This window comes from Primulina huaijiensis, chromosome 11, assembly GCF_012295235.1.
Source record: "Primulina huaijiensis isolate GDHJ02 chromosome 11, ASM1229523v2, whole genome shotgun sequence".
Classification (NCBI taxonomy): Eukaryota; Viridiplantae; Streptophyta; class Magnoliopsida; order Lamiales; family Gesneriaceae; genus Primulina; species Primulina huaijiensis.
Genome location: NC_133316.1, coordinates 4551138 through 4560534, shown reverse-complemented (window position 1 = coordinate 4560534; position 9397 = coordinate 4551138). Strand labels below are relative to the sequence as shown.

Sequence of the window (9397 nt, the reverse complement as noted above, 5' to 3'; positions counted from 1 at the left end):
TGGTAAAGATTTAGAAATTTTAATATTTAATCACAACACATCAAAATAAAAAACATCAGATACCACGAGCTCACGCTCTTTTCGGAGCCCCCAGAGCACTGCCTTTACTACAACTGAAACGCTTGCGGCGACCTGATCAATTGGTTTTCCTTCCATTGCAACAAATGTGGAGACTTCACGCTCCACGTGAAATGCGCTTTCTTGGTTCGCCATGTTCCCGTTAGCGTGGCTGCGTCAAATGTGTCCTAATATAAGTTTGTACAAATCAAAATAAAGAACATCAGATACCACGAGCTCACGCTCTTCTCGGAGCCCCCAGAGCACTGCCTTTACTACAACTGAAATGCTTGCGGCGACCTGATCAATGAGTTTTCCTTCCATTGCAACAAATGTGAAGACTTCAGGCTCCACGTGAAATGCGCTTTCTTGGTTGAATCCGTGGAGTCGAAAGCGCATAAAAAATATATAATAAAGTCATAATTAATAAGGGTGTCAAAGTAAATTCACAAGTTGTGACATATTTATATATATATGTGTGTGTGTGTGTGTGTGTAATGTGGAGTCGAAAGCGCATAAACAATATATAATAAAGTCATAATTAATAAAGGTGTCAAAGTAAATTCACAATTGAAGTGACATATATATATATATATATATAGTGTTGAGAATCAAGTTATGGAATTGAATTGTGATATGAGTTCAAATTAACATTTTGTACCATATTTATGAAAATAAATATGTGTTGTGTATGTATGTCGAGTTCTTATATATATTTTTCTTGGAATTTTTATAAGTTCGAATTTTATGCTATGCTTACAGGGTGAATTATGAGCACACGGTAAAAATTTAGAAGATTTTTTTGTAGAAATTTTAATATTTAATCACAACACATCACTTGAATACTTTGTTTTTGAAAATCGAATTATTTGACAGTACGAGGTTTCTAGTTTTATACACTTTCCAACTAAGATGAGTTTATGTTTAAAATCACGTTTAGATATTGTCAACATATTAATCTAGTTAAGTTTGATTTTTTTTTTTTTTTGTATGCACAAGTATATGTTGATATAATGGAATTATTAAATCAGAGAACAACATTTGCATTTATTGTGTAAAAATGTGTTGCAACAAAAATTATTTTGAATCATAAGTTGCCCTTGCCTCAAATAGTTTAGTGTTTGCAAATTCTTAAAAATAGTGATTATGACAAAATTTTACAAATCTTTTAATAATAATAATTAAAGTACACAATTATTTACACGTATCATTTAATAATAATAATAATAATAATAATAATGACGTCAAATATTACTCATAAACGTCCAACTGGGGAATATGTGAGATTTTAGGCCAATCCTCACCCTTTGATTTCTCGCATCTCTTCGCTAAAATTGGACTGCAACCTATTATCTGAAGCTTCGATAGTGATTTTAGATTCCCGAAGCCATCTGGCAATGACGTCAAGTTACAACATTCCCAAATAATAAATGTTGACAATGACTGCAGATTCCCGATCCAGTCAGGTAAGGAATATAATCCTGAACAAGACTGTATCCCCAACGTTCTAAGGGCACTCAATTGTTGAATGCTCTCTGGTAAACATTTGAGCTCTGGACATTTGCATATCTCCAATATATGGAGTCTAGTGACGACTCTTTGTAGCGGCCCAGATAATGGATCCACTTTCTCACAACGTGTGAATGATAATGATCTCAGGGAAGGCATGTTTTCCAAAATAGCTGCAGGAAATAATCTAAGACTATCGCAGTGAGAGAATCGTAATTCCTCTAGAGAATTGAGAAGAACAGATAGAAAAGGCAACCTGATCAATCTGGGGCATCTGTCTATGTCTAGATATCGTAAGCAAAGAAAACTCTCATGTGAATTTGGTATAATCCATTCCTCCAAGTTAGGCATTTCCCAGATAGAGAGATTTGTCAATGCAACAAATGAACTTTTTCCGTCACCACAAAATTCACCACCCAATCTTCTTATGGAATCCAATCTAAGAAGTCTAAGAACCTTTAGAGCGGGCAGCTTCCCCAGGGGTGGAAGGTGTTCACATTTTCCACAGCTTCCAAAATGATTTCACTTAGATTAATAAAAGCTGGAGCAGACATCCAATTTGGGAACCTCGAACCTTGGTAAAACGAAATGTGAATCTTCCCTAGATTATGATGGGGTTGGATACCCTCTAGAGTCGCTTCGAAATGTTCCATGGAGTTCTTGTTTGCGCCACTTGTCCAAGATAAATTCAAAGATACCAGGTTCCGCTTCATAATCATGTTGGCAACTTTGACGTCTTCTAGGTTTCTCACATTTTCAAGTCCTCTCATGCTCAACTCCCCTCCAAGATTTAATTCCTTCAGCTGGCTGATTTGGTGTGCTGAGTCTTCACCCACAATGAAAACGCTTAGTCTTTGCAGGGAAGTTAACTCTCCGATTCCAGGTGGCGTGCAGAGAAGTGAATCATGGTTTTCAATTTCCACGACCCAAAGATTTTTCATGTATTTCAAACCTTCAGGTAACTTGCGAAGCTCGTTTGTATCTGTAAGTTTCAAGGTCTGCAGGTTGTGGAGACGAGTAATGGATTCAGGAAGTGTCATGAGCTCACTGCATGACACTGAAAGGAACCTAAGATGTTCCCATTTATGAACAAACTTTAGTAATTCCTTTGTCGTGCCCAACACTCTTAAATGTTGTTGGTTTGAGAGAAAGGAGAACAAAAATTTAAAAGAAATCGAATAATAAGTCAGTTGAATAAGCGAGTGCAAAGTATCCACTTTCAGTGGTTGGAGCTTATCCCTTTTCATTTCAATCACCTCAAGTGATTTGAAGTCACCTGACAAGTCACGAACTCTCGGCGGAATTTTCTGCACATTGCCATCAACCAAGCTATAAGTTTCTTGTCTCATGACCGATTCTGCCAAATCATGCATTAGATCATGCATTTTACATTTCATTTTCCCTCTGTTGTATGTCTCGATATCTTGCAAAAAAGATCTCCAAACCAATTCTTTGAAGATTAACTGGCCAATGAGATACAAGTCCTTTCGGCCTTCTTCGTGAAGGAAGCCGTTTGCCATCCATAGTTGTATTAGCTCGTCCCTATCCATCCAACAATCCTTGGGAAATACGCAACAATAAGAGAAACATTACCTCATTTGTGGAGATAAATTGTCATAACTCAACATCAATACAGGAAAGATGTCGTTTCCATGACCCGGTTGATTCCATGTTTCACTTTCTTTAACTGCCAACCATTCGCTTTCGTGGCTTTTAAGTCGCATCAAGCTCCCTAGAGCCATTATCGCCAAAGGTACACCACCACATTTCTTCACTATCTCCTCACCAATTCCGACTAGGTTTTCATCTTCTGTTCCACGTGCAAATGCTCTTCTCTTGAATAAAGACCAAGAATCGGTATCTGATAAATAGCCAATTCGGTGTGACATGATTTCAGCTGTAGCCATCATTCGAGCAATTTTTTCAATTCGAGTTGTTACCATAACCCCACTGCCTTTTGACCCACATCTTAACGCTTCTTTAAGAGGATCCCACAGACTTTGGTTTTCATTCCAAACATCGTCCAGAACTAGTAAAAACTTCTTCCTCCTCAACTTTTCTTGAAGAAGACACAACAATGGATCCAACTCAGTGACACTACATCCACCTCCTTGTACAGATTCTAAAATTGCTTTAATCAGCCTCGGCAAGCTGAAATCGACCGAGACACAAACCCAGATTCGCAATTCAAAATGATTCTCCACCCTTTCATCATTATAGACCAGTTGGGTAAGTGTGGTTTTCCCGATTCCTCCCATTCCCCACACAGCACAGACAGAAAGATCATCTTGATCAGTCATGTCATGGAGCAGTTTCTGGACTAACATTTCCCTCTCCTCATCTCTTCCAAAAATCTCCAATTCGTTCACCAATGAACTAGTCAGTCGGCTCTCTACAACTCCAACTTGATTGTTCATAACACCCTCCCTCAAATGGAACTTAAGTCTCTCAACCGCTAAAGCATCTAATCTTCCCCTTATGTCCTTCACTTTTCTTGCTATTTTAATACGAAATAACAACGGATTTCTTTTCGAGAAAAAAGAAGTTAGTTTAGTTAGATATCCAAGCTTACCGCTTTCAGAAATCCATCTTCGTCTGAGGCCAGCGGTAGCGATCTGGTCCAGTACGTCATCAGCATCGTATGCAGCATCCTTGAGCTTTCGCAACCAGTTGTGCAGCACCTCGTTGTTTCTTTGCTTGACTTCAGCGTCTTGAAGCACAAGTTGGATTGTTCTAAAAACACTTTCAAGTCTCTCGAGCTCATCCTGTAAGCCCCAAAGGAGCTTAATCTCATGAAGCGCCGCTAAGTTCAAGTTTCCTATAACTGTTCCCACAAGTGCAGAAACTAGTGCTTCCGCCATAGTTAATTTCTTGCAATGAAGTCAGATGGGAATTATGAAGCAGTACAGATTGAGAGGTAAAGACGATTACATAGGCAGGGGACATTATTAGCTAATATTACATCAAATTCAAGGCAAGAAAAGAATAGAATTTGGGGTTTAATGTGAAATGCGTGTTTGGAAAAGTAGAACTTGGGTGGAAGGAAATGATATTCTAGGGAAAGGAATAAAGTGGCCAACAAAGTAATCAACGATAGCATCTGCCAACAGTAAGGAATAGGCTGGGTGCCATATTAGTTTATCCAATTTAATCAAAGATGATATTTATGTTTAAGATATTTTTGTACTTATTAATCACACTTAACTTCTTTTCTTCTTCTTTTTGTATTAATTTATAATCGAGAAAAGAGAGTTTTGTACTATAAATTTTATCTAGTGCGCTGTATAACTTTCAAATATAAAACAAAAAATTCAACAATGAAATATGTTCCCCTACAAAATACATCTAATTATGCATAAATTCCAAAATCATATCTTCTTACATTAATATTTAACTAACGAATAATAATTCTGAAATATTTATGCTGACGTCGTTCAANTATATATATTCGATTTTGAGGAGACGATTCCTTTGTATTTATCTAAAGTTGTTTATGTTGACTTGATTGCTTGATAATGAAATCTATTTTTATTTTTAAACAAGCTCATTTTGTTAAAAATATAATGTATAAGCAACATATAATATCCATATCATGTTATTATATCACCGACTAGATAATCAAAATTATATTGATTATTCAGGACTATTTTTTTTAGGTAATAGTGATGGGGAAGTCTCTAATCGAGATATTTTCACATTATCAGGAGCAGCAAAGGACTACACAGCACCCTCAGGTAAACTTATGATCCAATCTAATAAGTTTATGAAGATAGTACCGGATTCCTCTAAACTCTCCGGAGATCTAAGAGAAACTCAAAAGACGGTACAAAATTATGGCAATATGATGTATTATGTACCACAGAATGTGGAGAAAATCCTTGAAACCAGAAAGAAATTCTTGGAATATTAAAAGATATTCGAACAAGAGTTCAGAACCTAAAACAACAACCAAGTTCTAGTAAAATGACTTCAGAAAGAAGGTTATCATCATCCTTTGGAACTGAACCTCTATTACATCAAAGAGGGAAGGTCAAAGTGATGCCAAAACTTTTAACTGAAGATGAAAATATTATCAATCTAATCAAAACAGTCTCAGAAAATAAATTAATCTGATGACAACTTTAGAAAGGATTGGTCTAGAAGATCTACAAAAGCTTGCAGAATCTTTTGCAAATCTCAAGGTTGTAGATCTGAAGATGAACACGATTGGGGGTGAACAACCTACCATAACCTGGTCATCTTCGCAAGAACCACCAAGAGAAAGTGTGGGATCTCAGAATATAAATATGAGAGAATCCCAATCAGACTTTATACTTGTGGAGAATCGCACCCAGCGGGAACAAGATCAAAGAAGAATCAAATTCCTTTACACCAAATACCCTATGAGAAATCTGTTTTATAACATATACATCCTTATAGGGTTATACTTAACCTAGATGTATTAGATTTCAAAAACAGAGAAAATCTCATAGATGATTGGAGATCCGCTGTGAGAATCGCAGCAGGAACACTTGATCTCAACTGAGAAGGATTCATTAAACTTCTAGAAATGAGTCTTATGGGATAAGTGAAAATAGCCTAGGACATGACTTTGGTAGAAACCAAAGATTCAGTCCTAACCGGAAAATCTCTTAGAGAGATAGCTGGAAGAATGGCTACCCTTTTTAAAGCACATTTTATAGAGGTAGACTATTTTAACAGTCAAGATACAGAGAAGAAAAAGAAATATACTCAAGCTCTTTATAGTCTTGAATTACATGACATATGTTTAGTGGATGAATACATTATGTTATTCACTAAATATATATGGAATTCAGGGGTTGAAGAAGATATAGTATTGCAGCTCTTTTTCGCCAAGATGTCAAGTCCCTGGAGAGAAATGCTAATAAGGGAATATGTTCTTGGAAATCCAGGTACTCTGGCACGAAGAGCCTCTTTTCTTAAAAGAAAATTGACAGAATGGTGCCATCTGGTAGCATTACAAAAGAATTACAAACGACTAAGGAGTATTAACAAACATACTCCTTTGTGTTGTAAGGAAAATGATCTTCCAACAATTAATGGGAGTAAACCACAGAAACATAAGGGAAAAAGTTTTAGAACTCATCCTTATGCTAGAGGTGGAAGAAGTTCTTGGAAACCAAGAACAGTTTGGTCTAGACAAAAAGTGAGATATTATAAATCTGGGCAAAGAAGTGGACCATCAAGAAGTAGGATATCATCCCAAGCATCGAGTACATCTCGAAGCACAGGAAGAACATCTACGAAAAAAACTTTCAGAAGAGCTCATACTAGAGCAAATGAAAGTTTCAAGGATTGTAATCGCTGGACATGTGGAGCAAGAGGTCATATCTCAACCAACTGTCCAGAACATGAAAAAAAGATATTAAACGCTTCGATCAACCCCAGATATTGAAGAAGCAGTTTATTATCAAGATCTTATTCAGCTATACCGATTTAAGGATATTACCTCATATGAAAGTATATATGAAGAAGNCAGAAGGAATTAATTGTATCTCCATTCTATTTCCTGTAAGTTCCTGTAAAGCCCATGGGCTGTTCCCGATCCAACTAGCGGGAGTCGGTTATCCCATGGCAGCATTACTCAATGACTCCTCCAGCCCAGGCACTGGAGTTTGTACCTCCCCAGACTCGAACCTAAGATCTCCTGGACATATAGATACTTAGCACAAGTCCAGACTTGTGCTAAGTATCTATATGTCCAGGAGATCTTAGGTTCGAGTCTGGGGAGGTACAAACTCCAGTGCCTGGGCTGGAGGAGTCATTGAGTAATGCTGCCATGGGATAACCGACTCCCGCTAGTTGGATCGGGAACAGCCCATGGGCTTTACAGGAACTTACAGGAAATAGAATGGAGATACAATTAATTCCTTCTGAAGAAATTAAGGGGGAATTACAAAAACTCAAGATAGAAGTAGCAAGGACAATGTCATGGATTCATATCGGAGCAATGCAGATTATGATAAAAGCTACTTTCAAATAATGGATAGATTCACCCATTGATATTGCTATATGCGATAAAAGAATGGAGAACCTTCAAGATTCAGTACAGGGAACCATCTCAGGAAATCTCTGCGCAGGAAAGATTACAGGAGTAATCTATCCGAGAATTGCCTACAACTTGGCAGATGATAGGATGTGGAAAATCCAATGACCACAAGCTCATTCTCAATATACATTCCAGTAGGAATGTTGTATGAACATTATAAGGCTGAATATTTCGCTGCTTATATTGAATCAGGTGCTGGAATCTGTACAGCGAAAAGAGGAATTTTTCCAAATAATTTGGAAGAAGATTTACCAAAAATTGATGGCAGATATTTTTCCAGAAGAATCTTAATCTTATGTAAAGGGATTAAGATGACAGAGATCGTAATTGGCGGTGCTGGAAAAACACCTTGGTACAAGGTAAAAACACCACCAATTTATTTTCATGATACATGAGCTGACATTTTGCTAGGAAACAATTTCCTACAAATGTTTAAGTTACAAACGCAAGAAAATGAGACTAGAATATTAGTGTTCACAACACCTTATGATCACAAAATCATAGTCCAGAGACTAAGAGAAGCATTTTACAAAAATTTGTCAATCCAGTTTCGCAGCAAGCGTGGTGATGAAGAAAAACTTCTGAACCCAAAAATGAAAGAATTCTAGACGGTTTGGAGAAACAATGCTCCAACTAATAGCAGATAAAAAGCTCCAACCAGAAGAAATAGAATGCATTAAGATAGCTCTACATAAGAATGAGGTAGAGTTTGAATTTAAGGTATCCTTAGAAGATGTCAAAAAAACGATCAAAGAAAATTACAATGAAGATCCCTTGGCATGCTGAGATAAAAATCAACTCAAAGCTTGCCTTAAAGTTAAGGAAGGCAAAGAGTATGAATTTGTCCGTTGCAAGCCTATCCCAATGAACATAATTGATCAAAAGGATGCAGATTACAATCAAAGAACAATTAGACCTTGGTTTGATCAAAGCAGAAATTTCACCATACAGCAGCCAAGGATTCCTGTAAGAAATCATGGTGAAATAAAAAATAACAAACCCATATTAGTAATTAATTATCAAGTGATTAATAAGATTCTGGAGTTTGATGGGTATTTTATACCTAACATAGAACATCTAATCAGTTGCATACGCAATGCAAAGATATTCTCAAAGTTTGATTGTAAGTCTGGTTTTTACCAGATTCGGATGGAAGAAGAAAGCAAGAAATTCACAGCTTTTTTCACACCACAAGGACACTATATCTGGGAAGTATTACCAATGGTATTGGCTAATTCACCACAGATATTTCAAAGAAAAATTGATAATCTATTTAAAAATTATTTTAAATTTATGTTTGTCTATATTGACGATTTGCTAATCGCATCTAAAAATATGGAAGAACATATTAAGCATTTAGAGATTTTCTCTGATGTTTGTAAAAATGAAAGACTGGTTTTATCAGAAAAGAAAGCAGTCATTGCCACAAGAAAAATTGAATTTCTAGGAATAGAAATCGATAAGCCTGCAATAATTTTGCAGGATCATATAGTAAAAAAAGTGCAAAATTTTCCTAACGAGTTAAAAGAAAAGAAACAACTTCAAAACTTTTCTTAGTGTTGTTAATTTTGCTGTGATGTTTATAAAAAATCTAGCAAAACACAGGAAAGTGTTTAGTCCATTATTAAAGAAATATGCAAGATTTATATGGACAAAAGAACACACAGAAAGACTTGTCTATTTAAAGAAAATTTGCAAAAATCTTCCGAAAAGGGTTATTCCTCAAGATGAAGATGATCTGGTATTATATACGGGTGCCAG

The 9397-nt window shown here is 36.3% G+C and overlaps 1 pseudogene; it reads right to left on the bottom strand.

Moving 5' to 3' along the window:
* Positions 1 to 1252: 1252 nt before the first annotated feature.
* On the bottom strand, positions 1253 to 4663 carry LOC140988139 (disease resistance protein RGA2-like; annotated as a pseudogene).
* Positions 4664 to 9397: the final 4734 nt, after the last annotated feature.